The sequence below is a fragment of the Zerene cesonia genome, chromosome 11 (genome assembly GCF_012273895.1).
Source record: "Zerene cesonia ecotype Mississippi chromosome 11, Zerene_cesonia_1.1, whole genome shotgun sequence".
Taxonomy (NCBI): Eukaryota; Metazoa; Arthropoda; class Insecta; order Lepidoptera; family Pieridae; genus Zerene; species Zerene cesonia.
The window spans coordinates 10,316,315-10,333,743 of NC_052112.1; the positions used below are offsets into that span (position 1 = coordinate 10,316,315).

At 34.5% G+C, this 17,429-nt stretch overlaps 1 protein-coding gene across 2 annotated transcripts in view; it reads left to right on the plus strand.

Annotated features, from left to right (window-relative positions):
* The first annotated feature begins 1,195 nt into the window (after positions 1–1,195).
* The window catches only part of LOC119830115 (neuroligin-4, Y-linked-like), an 88,094-nt gene continuing 71,860 nt past the window's right edge, over positions 1,196–17,429 (plus strand). For both annotated transcript variants that reach the window (XM_038352976.1, XM_038352977.1), the window contains exon 1: positions 1,196–1,366. The gene's annotated coding sequence lies outside the window, so the exon portion shown is untranslated. The remainder of the gene's footprint in view (positions 1,367–17,429) is intronic.

A 17,429-nucleotide genomic window follows, 5' to 3' on the forward strand; every position in this document is an offset into this window, starting at 1 on the left:
CACAGGCCCTATTCTGCAATTCTTTATGGGCGGTGGTAATGTCACCATCATGCGAAACACAGCTCAGGTTGATTGTCCGCTCTAGCATAAAAATAATTTTTTAATTTAGATTACTAAAAAGGGAAGGCTGTATATACGAGTACACAACTATTAAACAATAATACTCGTAGGTTATATGAGGCAGTGGTGGCTCAGTGGTGAGAACTTCGGACTTCAAAATTGATAAGTCGGGGTTCGAGACCGGGCGAGCGTGCAAGAATAAATTGATTTTTCAATTTATCCGCACATGTAGATAACATTACCACTGCTTAAAACGATGAAGGAAAACATCGTGAGGAAACCGGCATGTCCGAGAATCGAAAGTTCGACGACATGTGACATCTGCCAACCCGCACTTGGCCAGCGTGGTGGATTATGGCCTGAACCCTCATAGGAGGCCTGTGTCCCAGCAGTGGGAACATATAAGGGCTGATGATGATGATGATGATATGAGGCAGAAGCCCAACAGTGACTACTGACTGAGTATTTTGTAATGCTTTTGATTATATACTCATTTTTTTAATTTTATTGTTGATGTGTTTGTGCTTTGCCTTTAGTATTTACTGACTTCAGTCTAGTTATGCATATATCTATTTACACTTACACACACATTTATAAATGATGAGTTGTTTATTGTAAAGCTTAATATTGTATCACGAAAATTAACTATTTAGAACTCTATTGTCATTCAGTTGGCATGGAATGAGGGGTTGATCATTTAATCCTGTGAAAAGCAACTTTCCAAACTATACAATTTAAAAAGAAAATGTCTAGCTTTTGTTGTAATAACATTATGTAGTTACGTTAGAAATATTTATCAGCAAAATAATTTAAGATCACCGCACAAACCGTAGAACAAAAATATATATGATACATATTACCTTTGTACCGAAAAAATATATAAAAGTGACCCATACCATTCCCATATACGTTTCGCATTTGATCAAGTACACTTAACGAAAAAATGAGACAAGTCGTGACGTCCAACTCCAGGCGCAACGAAATTAACAGCGATTTATTGTCGACGTTCGGCTGAACGGCTAACGAGCGTCGTGACGTTCCGCTGATTATCGGCTAACTTCGTACGATACGTCGAGGCACGGCTAGGCATGCGCAGAACGGCGCTACCGTCAAATGCTATCAGTGCGTCCAAGAGGCTGGGTGTACCCCGTCGGCCGCGCCCGGGTCCGCGATTTTAAATATCGAATTACGGATGTTTAAATTTCGAATAAGCGTTCTGTGCTAGTGGTGTGTGTGGTGTGAAATGGATGCGTTTCTGTGTGAATGTTCCGTTTTTCCATGTGACTGTACTTGGACTAACGTGATGGTAAGTAATAGCTGTGGTTAAAAAGTACAATCAACACGACAATGTTTTATTTCATATGTGAATGTGACTTTTACGTTCTATGTATCTCTTATTTACGTATTCATTAAGGTGAAATATAATATTACGTACAATCTTTCATTGGATAGAATATAATATAAAAACTACATATTTCTAGCTCAATTCTTTAGTAACCGAACTAAAATTATTCGCAGATTCAGTTAAAGAGCTATCTTTGGAATAGATTTCAGTTTTAGAATAACATTTGTGACCTATAAAAGGCTAAGTTGAAATCCATTTGCAACAATCTAGTGCTTGTTTGAAGTGTGCTATTGTAAGATCTTATAATATGAAATACCTAGGTAATATTTTTAGTGTTCTAGCTGAAATTAAATTAGCAAAGTAATCTTCGATGCTCGAACGATTAGATTTTTATAATTTTTTATTGAGATGCTAGCTTTCCGCCGGCGGCTTTACCCGCGTAGTCAAAAAAGACAGTCCCGGGGTTTTCCGGGCATAGTTCCCTCTCCATATTTTACCATTTATAATGTGACTATAAATGTGTTTGGGAGAACACAGTTTTTTGATCAACTGAATTTATTTGAATTCTAATTACAGTGATTCTGATAGCATGTTTTATTATGTAATACGATGTAAAGAATTTTGATATCAGTGAAAACTATAAAATTCGTATATTACTATTGTTATAATAATAATTATAGTTAGTATAATAGCAGTTTAACGTTTGCTTTAGTAGAGAGCTTAATTCATTGAATACTACAAACTTTTATGGTCCTCATAGGAGGTTTGAAAAACATACTTGAGGTACATTTAAATGTAAAGTATAAAACTAAAAAGAAGGGAGGTATTCAATATAATGGGATTTGCTTAGCCGAAATAAGAAAGATCCGTTGAACAGATCTGTCGTTTCTCCATACTTTATATAATATCTCTCTATAAAAATAACAACTATAAGGTACGTTGGTCCTGAGAGACATCCTGTATCTTGGATCACCTACGTCTCGGATACAATTATATTTTATTTAGTTAAATGTAGCATAAATGTAAAATAACATAACATGATACACTCATTTCCAAAATAAATTATACTTCATCTAATTACGTGGACATAAATAATTTGGGAAGAAATTGGCTCGATATTTTAGGAAAGTTCAAGTGTATCATGCGTAAGAGAGATTGAATAAGTACTCCTCTTAAGCTTTTGAAGTATAAAACCTCCAAAGATTAAAAAGAAATATTCGTAATTATATATTTCAAATTAATTTCAATTATATTAAAAATGGAAGGTGGTATCTTCCAAAAGCATATGATTCAATATTTTTAATTACGAGTTCTAAGAAGGCATAAATGTATCGCTCATATAAAATATTACTTTATTATTTCCTAAGTAATTTTATATTGAAGTCCCGAGATTTCCGTATTCCGCACGTAACCACATACAATTTATAATTGTTTTATTATTCAATTTACAATTAACTTTCTTTTTATTTCTATTTATACCTTGCTAGCTGCGCCCCGCGGTTTCACCCGCGTAAGTTCGTATCCCGTAGGAATATCGCGATAAAAAGCTGCCTATAAACGATATAATTCGAAATTATAATATTAGTAGGATAGTAGGACTAGTAGGATATCAGGCTGATAAACCAAACTTCAGCAATCTCAGTAGCTAGATGGCGTGGAGAGGTAATAAAACTCCATCTGAACAACCATTTGATTACATTTCTAAAATACTATGACTGGTAGCATTTCGAAGTTGTGGATGTTTTAAAGCTAGAATTTGGATAAACATATACTCATGAATCATGACGATTGTCCTTTTTTAAGTCCACTCAACCATGAAAAGTTTGCTCTCAATAGGATAATTCTTTTCCCAATTTGATTTTGTTTTATCAATGCTTCTATTTCTTGTAGCGTGAAGTTTTATAGCATTTGACCTTGATCAGTACATAGACTATTAAACATACAAATAGTTCTTCAATTCGGACCTCAGGTTGGGGTGTATGCGTAGATACGTATGTATCTTAGAATATGTATACCCACGCTTTATACGCTATTTTATTATGTCTGATCGTATCTTGTTGATGAAACTATGGTAACTTTCGAAGAATATCCTACTAATATTATAAACGCGAAAGTATGTACATATGAATGCTTATCGTATGAGTTCATAGCTTATCGTATCTGTATGAAATATGGTTCAGAGATAGATAATAGTCTGGATTAGAACATAGGCTACTTCTACCGCGCACGTGATGCATCGGCTTACAGCTTGTAGCTCTATAATTCATTGCAAAATGTGAATATTTTATGTAGAAGGAGAAGAAAAAGTACGTTACTATTTTACTATATCTTACTATTCAAATAGCTTTATGAAAAACATTCCTAAACTGTTTATAATATGTAGTATAATCACTTGTCACCTAGCAACAATTTAATTTTTTAACCGACGTTCCCGTGAAAAGACAAAACCTCTCGACTTATATGAATGTGTTTTATTTTAGTTTGGTTACTTGATAACTCCGTTGGTTCACAACCGATTGATGTGAACCATTTTGTGTTTGATAGGAAATTTATGTCATTTAGACACATTCTTAACATTTTTAAGTATTACCTTGTACTTATTATTGTGTGCTATTACTTCTTTTAGCGTCAGTGACATCTTTCATGGAAAAGATGACTACTAGTCATGTGTACGTCTTTATATACCTACACTTCATAAAACACTTCACACGTGAACTTTCTTAGCTTCAGTCCTTTTCAATGTTACCAAATATTTTATAGAAAACATTTTCCGATACATTTCTTACGAAAATATTGTATACGCCGCTATAAAGAACTTTAGGACTTTACTTGGAATAAGGGAGACTGCTGATGACAATATTCAGTAAAGTTTGATGAAGGAAACAAATCTTATTTATCTGTTACAATAATGAAACGAGTAAATCAATTTTTTTATATCACCTTGATGTTATAATAGTTGAAGCAAACTCTATGACGTTTGGTACGGAGATCGGCTAGTCCTTAAGAAATGGTACAGGTGACTGAAATGTGACCAGTGATTATAGGGCGCAAGCGGAGCCACGGGCGCATAGCTATTGTATATAAAATTATCAAATATATATATCTCATACAGAGCAGTATTGGCTAATTATTTTTAATGTAATATTGAATAATTAAACTTGAAAAGTGCCACTATAATAAGTATATTGATTTCATTAATTAGTATGTTATTAGACGCTCTTATTATTTTGATGTATTTTATCATTTTTTTATTACAACTTTAGAAGTGTTTAATTATACGTCAATAAAGTTTTACAATTGAGTCATTTGTAACTCTCAATTAGAATTTAAATTTAAATTATAGTATGATTTTATAATGCTGATATTATAATATGTAAACAGAAATTTAAGTCCCTCAAATGTAAATCATCGTGTTTGCGACTGTGGCGAACACAATACGCTGAAATGGTACGTTAAATATTTGCCTAAGACGATTACAATTTATAATATTTTATGTGTTTCTATTTATGACAATTGTGTATTTTGTTTCCCTAAACAAAATAAACTAGAAATATTATTCACGAAATATATGACATCCTAAAGAATTTTATATTTAATAGCAAATATAAATTAGAATTTTCATAATTGGTATTTTTTTATTAAGTTTTTAACGTGTTAAAATTAGTCACTTGTCCGTCTGGGTGACTTCAATATATTGCAATTAATGTGTTTACAAAATTTAAATACCGAATATGGTTGGATAGTCGAAATGTATTAAATTAATTTAATCTCTGTTAAATTGCATTTAGTGTTTTAATAATTTATAGCTTCACTAATAATATGCAATGGACTCTTAACTCTAATATTATCATAAGTTTAACCTAGTAAGATGAATTTTAAAATTAAATTTTTTCCTAACCTTATGAATTATTAATGTATATCTGTGAAACTTATGAATATTAATACCATTTGCTGGAAATATTTCAACAGTTAAAAAGACATCTCTACATTACTATGCTACGGGGTTAGCATAGCGTCTACGGGTTACGCGTAGCCGTTAAGCTACGCTCGTAGCGCGTACGTAGCACCTTTATGCGCTGTTTATTCATGTAACACAGATTTCTTTGAAAGTTTTTTATCAAATGTATAGTTATCATAAAAATACAGATAAAAAATAAATAAAAATAAATAATATGAAAGAGGAGTATGTATTTTTCATATTCACGAAAACGACATTTGGAAAAAGTCTATTGAACATAACAGTTTTAATATTTAATACGACATATTTTAATTTGATAGATACAAACTCAAACAAGTTGCTACTAACTGCTAACGACTTACTTTTACTATACACATAATTAAGTACATTTACAATTAAGTAAAAAAAAGCAGTGGTGGCTCAGCGGTGAGAAACTCGGACTTCAAATCGATAAGTCGGGGTTCGAGACCGGGCGAGCGTGCAGGAAATATATTTATTTTTCAATTTATCTGCGCATGTAGATAACATCACCACTACTTAAAACATCGTGAGGAAACCGGCATGTCCAAGAATCAATAGTTCGACGACATGTGACAACTTCCAACCCACACTTGGCCAGCGTGGTGGATTATGGCCTGAACCCTCATGAAGGTCTGTGCCCCTACAGTGGGAACATATAAGGGCTGATGATGATGATGAATTAAGAACATAAAACACAAATACACTTAAAAGAATAATAAAGCGTGAACCTTTTATATCAACACACTACAAATGGGCTCCAATAAAAATGAAACTCAAACGCATCAAAAAAGCAATCGTGTGCCATTTACTACGTTGTAGGGGACATGAAAGTTATCCTCATATTTGTGTCTCAAGCTAACGACCCAGCATACTAAATATTAGTTCTCTGTATGATAATAATTGTGATACTTTTTACTACAGAATTATAATACATCAAAAGATTGATTGGATTACTGTAGCTACATAATGTATGGTCACATATATTAGCTACATTTTTTAACAATTTTTTTCTATAAAAGCGTGATAAGGAATTGATTTATCTTAATTTACATAGATAACGTATCACGTAGTTTGACCGCGATGGACTCCCAAACTTCTCAACAGATTTCAATCAAACTTAAAAGAAAGGATTGTTTATATAATTTCAGTTACGATAAATGACTACCCGGGCAGAGCCGGGGCGTGCAGCTAGTAACTTATAAAAATAGCCAGGTGTCCCGAGTTTATTTCACGCTGTAAACATAATGTATTAAGATATAACCGTTCTTAATTAGTGACACAATATTCTTAACAATAATTTACCGTCATAATCGGTTTTGGACATAGAAAGTACTGTAAATTTAAATGTTGCGCACATATTAATTTATATACTAGCTTTTTCCCGCGGCTTAGTACGCTTTAAATTCGGAGTAATTTATTAGATGTTATTGGGCATATCTTCATATTAAAACTTCCTCTTGAATCACTCTATCTTATAAAAAAAATCTTATCAAAATCCGTAGCATAGTTTTAAAGATTTAAGCATACGTTACAACTAAACCAAACCACCTTTTGGAAGAAATCAAATACCTAACTATATTGTACCTTTATTTGCTTTGGCGTACACAGGAAATTTGTATCCATACAAAGTCAGGCGTCTTTTGAATTATAAAATGTATATGCGAAGTTCTTAGCGTGACATCATCGAAACAAGAATCTTGAAGGCGCGAGGTTCTATGTACATTTGTTTATTCATGACGCATTAAAAAAGATGCTGTAAAGAGGAAAGATTTGATCGGGTGTGTGACTTTTTTTGTAGTTAAGTACAAGACACATAGAAAGCTGGATAGTTCCAGAAGAAACAACGTGGGGCACATTTTTTCATGAACAAATTGATCTCGCAAATGCTATGCCCTCGAAACCGAGGCGAGAGTGTATTGAATGAACATTTTGTGCTTTTCGTTTTAAATTCTATATAAGTAATATGCGTTATTGGGCTGTAAAATATATGTTTTGACACCGATAAGGTAGACCTTATATTATATCATTAACAATTTTCAGCATCGTTATATTCAACGTCCATTCAAGTTATACATTTCATCATTATTTTTTACTTTTAATAACATCCAATCCTTGTTAATAGGAACCGTGTTCGGTTAAATGTTTTCGTTGTGGGATATGAGTGTAAGGATCAACTTAACTAAGGTATATCCTTTTATTTAATTATATGTTTTTGTACATAGATAGTTAGGATAGGAATAGTGTCATATAGGCTACTTTTTACCGCGGTAAAATGTCATCCTATGAGTTTTTCTTTGACTATGTGACGCCCTGGGTGAAAAGCTTAGTTTGTAGATTAAAATACCAACCATACATCCATACAACATCATTTACCTAATGGATACTCGCCATTCACCTAATCGATAAATCAAGAAAACATCGAACTAGCTAACATAAGTAAGACCATCTACGGATAGGAAAATGTGGTGGAATGCGATTCGAGTATTCCCTCTGGATACCTCGGCCTCAGCCCTCATTATTAACTGAGGCCTTAAATATATAGCGCGGATGGGTGCAAGACGTAGGTGGAGTTTCGATCGATATAGTTTCGGTATGAGCTGGCGATGCTAAGATATTTAGATGGGCAGAATGGGATGGTGAAATATTCAGTACTTTTCTCTTGAGGGTAGGTGGTGCGTGCATTATATTTTGTTTATTGGTTGGGTTATGATTTTAGTGCTCTAGCGTTACTGAATTCGTGTCACAGAATATAATGTGATTGCTATATATGTATATAAATTATGAAAAATGAGCTAACCGCCCTCGCAAAAATTACAGTTGAATTAAATGATAATTTTCGCAAAACTAATCGCCATCTAATATCATTATGAATCATTGATTATCTTCTTAATAAGCACTGGTAAACACAAAAAATATTCAGCAATAACACGCAATTATTTACAATTTTTATCGTGACAGATATCAGTCAGCTGTTAACAATGATCTTATTCATGACTGCTAATCAGATTCATTACTTCCAATCTAATTGAATCCCAAACGAAGGCAGAATATAAACTGATACACCCCAGCTAGTACAGCTAAGTATGCTTTCTACAATTCGCTGACGTCACTTAAATTCGAGGCCGTCGGCTAAAAGGTTGCGGTGTATCTCCATGAGTTAAATACATAAGTAAATGCTTACTACTATAGTTGATTTTATCAAAAACAGGAGGGTTGTTATATTAAAATTAAGAAAATGGTTATTTGGTAATGTGATTTATTAAAGTCTACATAGAGTACCTTTGTAGTAGCGGGTTGGATTTTTTAACAAAAATTATTGCGTCTGCAAAAATAGATCATCTTATCCACATACATGAATATGACTGATAAAAAAAATGGAAAGTTCTAAAATTACATTCTAGCTTATAAATCATAAGAAGTGTGTGATATTAATGATGCATTATTTGTTTTCATGTTGTTATGATGTCATAACACGGTTTCAGGCTTTGTTTCGTCCAACAAGTTGTTATCCAACTGACCGATGGAAGATAATGATTTTCATGTATATGTCCATTTCTTTATCATGCCCTCGAGCTGAAACAGAATCATCGTTACTAAAAAGACCGGTACTACAATAATTCTTGTCCATTTATATTCTTGTTCATATAATGTGTGGATCAGAATGATTATTAATTTAATTATTATCTGTCAATCAGTCCTAAGCAAATGCTTATGGTGATACTGAAATATAATAATTATTACAGGTATACAAAGCTATTTCTTTAAAGTAAGGTACAAATATAAAATTTTTAATATATATGAAGCATTATATGTTGAAAACAATGTAATAAATATTCAGTACTACGTAATGAAATCAACCTCGAAATTGTCTTAAACTTTCAAACGGAAATCTTCATCGTTGTTTACATTTGTTTGTATGTTTGTCTTTGTTCGAAAGTTACATCATTACGTGCGACTTCATAATGAGGTCACGTCAAATAGCAGTTTGGAAGTCAAGTAATAATTAGATAGGATGCTACAAATTTACGCGTATATCCTGTATAATATGCGAAATCAGGCCAGTTCTATGTATTGTGATATACATAATAAAAATATTAACATAGAAGATCGAATAGTAGCATGTGAATGCTACTGTGCTTCTTTTAGTTTATCTTTGTGAGTGGGGGAACTGGAAGGCCGTACCCTTTTTTCATTCTTACCTGTCAATTTCTTTGTTCCTGTCATCAAATCACTTCCGATATATGCTTATACTTACTCCCTAAAAGCCGACGCGTTCGCATAGGCTCTATGTCTTACTGGAAATATCTATGGGCGGTGGTATACGCTTACCTTGCATATTTCGTTGCCCGATTAAAAAATGGCGATGTAAAGGCAATCTAACTTCATGAACTAATACACACTTAGACTCAACGCACGACATACTTCACACCCACTCTTCAGTGTCTCAGCAAACCGAGTTTACAACAAAATAAATAAATAGCTACAGACACATATAACACATTCTATTCTTGCGTTTCCATACGACAAAAGTAATTACAACAATAAACAAATCCGAAAAACAAATTAAAACGAACATAATTAAACACGACAAGCTTCAAAGGAGACTACGATCGCGAAATACGCGAGTACAGAACTTCGCGCTTGTATTCCGAAGAAAATCCTTTGAATGACTCAAATGTGAGTGCTTGAAAGTGAATATATTTGAAATAGAATGTACTGGGAGTATGCGAATTGCATAACTCCTTCCTTAAACGTTAAGCGTGCACACATCCTTGCTGATATTATGAACGAGTGTGCTTGTTTGTTTATCCTTTTTATGATGATGATATGTGATTTTTATGTCTGAAAACAATTAGGCTATCGAGAGGACAAAAGCTAGTTTTAGCGGAGTAAATTATTCCCACATCTCATTCCTGTGGAAAGATTTGTGAGATTCAATATAAGGCGGTTTTTAATTACTCCGATTTCGGTTTTCTTTGACCATGCCAGTGAATCCGTGGGTTATAGCTAGTATGTTATATGTCATGTTCGTATTGGAAAAAATACATTTTTTTTTTTTTTTTATGTCATAGCGGGCAGCTAAGCTGGTGGTTCGCCTGATGGTAAGCGATCACCACCGCCCATAAACATTCGCAAAGGTAGTCCTCCGCGAATGCGCTGCCCGCTTTTATGGGGTAAGGGAAAGGAAAGGATTAACGACTGGAAACAAGGAATGGACTAGGACGGGTGAGGAAAAGGAAACGGGCCTTCGGCTCCCCCACTCACCGTACGAAACACAGTGGCATGCCACTATTTCACGCCGGTTTTCTGTGGGGGTGTGGTACTTCCCCGATGCGAGCTGGCCCAATTCGTGCCGAAGCGTGCTCGACTCCCACAATAAAACATGAAACATTTTTGCTAGTATCCTACTTGTTACATGGTAATACAAATTAACCAGTCAATATACCTATTGTCAAATACACCCAAACGTTTTAGACATTTTGGGAATAGATGTCTTTTAACAATTTGTTTTACATCCCTAAGATTATTAACACTTGGTTACATAACAAAATATATAGTATAGGTACCAGACGCTCGTCGGGCTCTGCTCGAATATCAAGATTCCTGTTTTATCCCAAGGGAATTTCAATCAAAATCCGTTCAGTAGTTTCAGCGTGATTGACGGACAAACATCCAAACAAACAAATTTTCACATTTATAATTTTAATGCCCAAATATCTCTGATTTTCAATAAACGCAAAATGGTCACATTCACAGGTACAAAAAAGTGAGTCGAAATTTAAATCAATAAAGAATAAACCCATTACGATAAGCATTAAAACTTTTTTTTGCATCCCAACTGCTGCGAACATTTAATTTGTTCAACTATGTTTTCACGCTTCATTTGTAACTACGGAACAGAATGCCAATAAAATTATATTATTTCCGCGGAAAGTTGCTTTGTAGCTGAGTTGAGAAGGCGTGTATAAGAGGCTTTCAATTGGCCACAATCCTTATTCTTAGCTAAGCGTTCGCATTGAGTGTATTAAATTTGCTTTCTAAATATGTATGAATGAATATATTCAATTGTATTTACATAATGTAGCTTACAATTATACGAGGCACTGTGTATATGTATGAGTCAAATATATTTTACGGGATATATTACTGGTATTTTGTTATGTCATAGCGGGCAACTTGGCTGCGTCGGTTGGTGGTAGGCGACCACCACCACCCATATTTATTTGTAGAGCTCAATGTCTCTGTTTTATCCGCTTATTGGGAAAGGGGAATGAAGAAATGATTGTCGGTAAATATCGAATGAACTGGCAAGGGTGAGGTGATGAATAATGGACTCTATTCACCGAGATAAAGGAGCAGTCGCATGCAGGGTATAAAACAAAATCAGTTGCTTCTATCTTCCACGGTGGCCCGGATGGAATCATGTAGGAATGTTATAAATATGCTCATTAGCGAAAAAATTTTGCTTGCGCGATTCAGAACGTGACGTTACAATATTTTCATCACCCAGCGGATCAACAAGTTCCTCACAAATCATTGATCACCGACACTGCCACAACCGCATATCATAACAATTACAGATAATTGCGTGCCATAACTCCCCAATATTATCATCGATACAATATAACGCTTCAACAATTACACAAGGATTACGATGCTTAGTTAAATCTTACGCGAAATCACATCGCCTCTGCCAGTTAATAGACGGTAATAATGTGCGAAGCGTAAATTAATTTCAATTCGCCTTTGTACTGAGAAATTAGCCGATCTTTGATGTTTACGCGATTTCAACTTTCACTTGAAGACTGCAACGCCATCTATGAGTAAAAATCGATTGTAATATTTAATCATTTCAAATACATTTTAATGTGGGAGTCGAGCACGCTCCGTTACAAATTGGGCCAGCTCGCGCCGGGGAAGTACCCCCACAGAAGACCGGCTTGAAATAGTAGCATGCTATTGTGTTTCGTACGGTGAGTGGGGCTGGCTGAGGCCGGTTTCCTATTCCTTGCTTTTCCCACTCCATTCTTTCTTTCCGAGACCGGGTGTTATCCTTCTGGTACTCGAGTACAATGGAAAGAAAAACATTATAATAACATACAGCACACACCCACTCAGACGGAGTGTTCAACAACACTGTTACTAGGCGAGATACTACGTATAGTATAGTATTTATCGGACATCTTCAATACAACAAATATATGGTACATTGATCACAAAACTAGGACGGCCTGAATCTTGAGGAAAAATAAACACATAGGTATTTTTTTCTAATCTTCGCTGAACCAATTTAAACAAAACAATAAAGAATAACAAGATATTCCAATCTTGACTACCCTCGAATATGTTCGAGAAACAATATCATATACTAAAATAACGAGTGGTCCCGAACAAACAAAAAAATTCCAACAACTCTCTTTGTATTCGAACTCAATTTGTTTGTAATGTATGTTTTTAATCTTGAATAATTTATTTACAAATAGCGTTATTGTTTGTGAGCATGATTTGGGAACATGTAGGTATTTGCAGAGGACACTTCGAAAACAAAATTACCCATATTATTTTGAAACACTGGAATATTCAGTTATGATTGTGGTTTTGCTTTTTCGAAGCTGAGAACAAACAAATTTTTTGTATGTGGTAGTCGAGCACGCTTCGGCACGAATTGGGCCAGCTCGCACCGGGGAAGTACCACACCCCCACAGAAGACCGGCGTGAAATAGCATTCTGCTGTGTTTCGTTCGGTGAGTGGGGGAGCCGGAGGCCCATATCCTTTTCCTTCCCCTTCCCAGTCCTTTCCTTTATTCCTCTCGCCAGTCCTTTCTTAATCCCTTCCCAATTTAAAGTCGGCAATCCATTTGTAGAGGCGTATGGTCTGTAATCGACTTCACGCCTCTACAAATGTTCATGGGCGGTGGTAACGCTTACCATCAGGCGTCCCACCAGCTCCATTGCCGACTGTGACATAAAAAAAAAAAAACCTTATTATTTATTATTTCTGTCATAGTTGCAAAGTATGCTTTTTATTTAGACTTATTGTGGATTAGCTAAAGCAAACAGAGAGAAAATTGCTGCTAAAGTTATGTTATTAATATATTCTTCAAAGTTATGTGCAATAAAAAACACGTTTATGCAGAAAGAAAATATATTCTCTGTGGAAAGAAAATGCCATAAATATGATACAAATACACACTTCATTTTTACATCTCTATAGATCACGTCACACACTGGCAAAATACTCTTTCCCGCAGTCGGATATGACACAAATACTAACAATTAGTCATCATTGTAGCGCGACCTTAACAGAGAATGGGTAAGCATTATAAATGATCTTTATAAAAGCGCGACAGTGTGAAAGCCTACAAAATGGCTGCGAAGTCTATCGATTCCCGTTTATTTGCTTACCGGTAACTTGGTTCAGCGAAATATGGTTAAAATATTGGCGTTTATACTCTGAATAAGGTACTTTTTTATATAACTGCAATATAGCCTTCAAAACGGTTTTTAGGACATGAATAGGTAGAATAGGACTGGGTACTTGACTCGTTTTTATTTATTTTTAACTAGCTTTTCGCTCACGACTTCGCTCTCGTTGACAAAGGAAAGAAAAGAGATGTTTGGTTTAGCGCGATAAACCTATGTCACTCTCTAGCTTCCCAACTATTTCCAAACACAAAAATCATACTATAAAATCGCTTCATAGCGACGTGAAAGACAGACGAACAAATAATCAAATAAAGAAACAAACGAACTTTTGCATTTCAGCCTTCTGTGTCCTGCCAGACCGAGACAATTTTTTTTTTATTGTTCCCACCGGGAATCGAACCCAGGACCCCTCGGTTCTACGCTCACGCGTTTACCACTGTACCAAGGAGGCGTCCTAGTAACAGAAATAACAAGGTTTAATTTGTATGAAAAAATGCTTATGAACTTACTTAAAATAAATAGTTCACTACAATCACAGCGTCAATGTTTTTGTCAGCTAGCTGTATTTCATTTAGTGAAATTGCCTTTTTCTTAAATATTTTTTCTTTCTATCAAGTGTTTTCACTTCTACCGTTTAGTTTATATTCATTTAATCTACATTATATTTAATGCAAGAAGGTTGAAAGTGTACAACTCAATTAGGATCTATCAATATCCGTTAGAATTTGAACGAACCCGGGTCGCCCTAGTGGTAGGGGAGCATTCACGACTGAACAGTGGAGATTTAATTGTTGGAACCTCGGATTTCAATCGAGTAGTCAAGGGTTCGAGACCAGACGAGCGCGCAAGAAAAAGAAAATAATTATTGTGGTCTATTTAACATTTTACTATAACAATATCAACTGGGCATCTCATCTATTTATATAAATATTATATTGAGAAACCCGATATCACTCGATATGGCCAATTCTATTCCACACACATACATTTTACTATCAAGGAGAAAATCAATCACAATATACGCGAAATTGGATATATTACCACCATCCATATAAACTGATTGGATTAGTCCAGCCCATAAAACACTGGAAATGAATATGAAATTGGATGGATATAGGCGCCGAGCCATGTTCGGTTTTGATAAGATTTTGGCTTTATAAATAATATACAATGTAAATTAACTTTATCACAATAACAAATTGAAAGAAAGCAACATTTTTTTTTATCATAACACCCTATATCAAAACAAACATATGCATTTTAAATACACCAAGGCAATAAACATATGTCACTACAGAAATAACATTAATGAAATAAAAATGGAAAGAAAAATATGATTTGATGAATGATGTAAAATTTTGAACATCAATTAAAGCGATTCTATTTTATTTTAAACAGTTCAATTCATGTTTTTTTCCTTCTCTGGCTCTGCTTGAGGCGGCGCGAACGGAAAAAGTTAAAATAAAATAACTATAGGTGTAATAAAACAACCACGGACAACCAAGAAAGCGAATAAATATAATTCTTCTTCTTTAAAACAGTAGTAGATTTTTCACCAAGAAACTGAAAATGAACGATTTGAAATGAATGAATGAATGAAGAATTGCCCTATCGTCAATTATACGTAGTTATTATCCATTTTATTAATTTCTTTAACAATTTAATGTACCAAATAAAAATTGTTTCTAATATGCAAAAAAAATTGACTCATAGTACATAAGCCAACCTTATCACTTATCAGCGATCTCTTCCAGACCGCCAAAGGTAGAGAATAGCTTGTAGATGTATTTGATACTAGCTGCGCCTCGCGGTTTCACTCGCGTAAATCCGTATCCCGTAGAAATATCGAGATTAAAAGTTGCCTATATGTTATTGCAGTTGTCCAGCTGACTACGTATCAAATATCATTGCAATAGTTTTTTTACTCCTGGTTTCAGTAGCATTGTCTGCTAATGTGCTATTCCACAAGATTAATCAAACCTAAAGCTAGTATATGACACAAGTTACGCCGTCCATAAGGTGACCTCCATTCCAAAAAGAAACTCAATAACTACTTCATTATGGGCACAAAAGTACGCAAGAGATTTACAGCGCCCTCGGCTCTCGGCTCGGCTGGAAACAAAACACAAATAATGACGTCATCATTATGAATAGGCTGTGTGTTTGGTATTTTCTCTTCGAGGGCTAACTTTGCTTTGTTTCTGTGTTAAATTGCAGAATTTTTATCGTGCATATTGTTTTAAATTTCATATCAAATTTGACAGTTGATAACAAAATGCATTGTAATCATTAAATTTAATACGTTACATGCATTTTCCGTTATTGAGTAGCTGCTGGGCCCCACGGTTTCACCCGCTTAAGACTGAATCCCGTAGGAATATCGGAATAAAAATTTTTCATACGTTATTCCAGTTATCCAGGTGTCTACGTACCAAATTGTAATCGGTTGAGTAGTTTTTGCATGAAAGAGTAACAAACACACATCCTTACATACTTTCGCATTTATAATATTAGTAGGAGTAGGATTATGCATCAAACAACACACACTAAATAGGCCAAAATTAAAATCACGAATAAAAGTATTGTGAAGTATTATACTCTACAGCAGATACTATATTAAATTAGTTTACATGATAACCAATTCATTTAATATTGGGTTTGCATAATAAGAGATGCCGCAGTAACTTAGTGGTGAGAACCTCGGACTTCAATCGAAAAGACGCAGTTTGAGAACTAACGAGCGCTCAAGAAATATATTGATTATTCATCATATGCACTATATTCACGGCGAAGGAAAATTTAGTGAGGTAAGCGGTATGTCAATGCCTAAAAAAGTTCGACGAAATGTGACATTTGCCAACCCACACTTGATCAGCGGTGGATGTCCTGAACCCTCATAAGAGGCCTGTATCCCTGCAGTGGAAATCAATTCCGCCTTCAAAACGATAGACTCGAAGGACACCAGCTTTCAAATCAAAAAGAATTACCGAAGTCGGTTCACTCATAAAAAAGTTATACCACAATAAATACAATCGAATCGAGTACCTCCTTTATGAAGTCTGTTATAAACCAAACAAAATGTTGGCTTCGAAGTGCTAAGTGAGGTCAAAACAAATAACCATCAATTAATATCAAATCAATAACACAGCAACGGAAACGACTTGACCCACGCCGTCACGACACCAGCGATACTAATTAGACGTTAGCGATAAATGAATACGAATTAATGATCTTCAAATGGCTTTTTAAACCGACGGAGTCTTTTATTTCAGCTATTTAGTGGATTACGGGAATTGCGTATTATGTCGCTAAAAGTAATTAGCGTTAATGTGGGATAAATCATGCTTAATCTTGAAGTATTATGATTGAAGAGTTGTGTAGTGAGGACAGGGTAACCTTATTTTTGTTTACCAGTTACTATTTACCAGGTGTTTTTCTAGGTTCTCGTACTTAAATGATCTGGATAACACAATATTATTTCATTATATTTCACTATACACTGATTTTGTAAAATAGTGAAAAATATACTTATGATGTTAATTTATTTAATATGAGATATAGAAATGGGATAATTTTTATAATGAAAATAATTCGTTTCTTGTAACAAATACACATAAT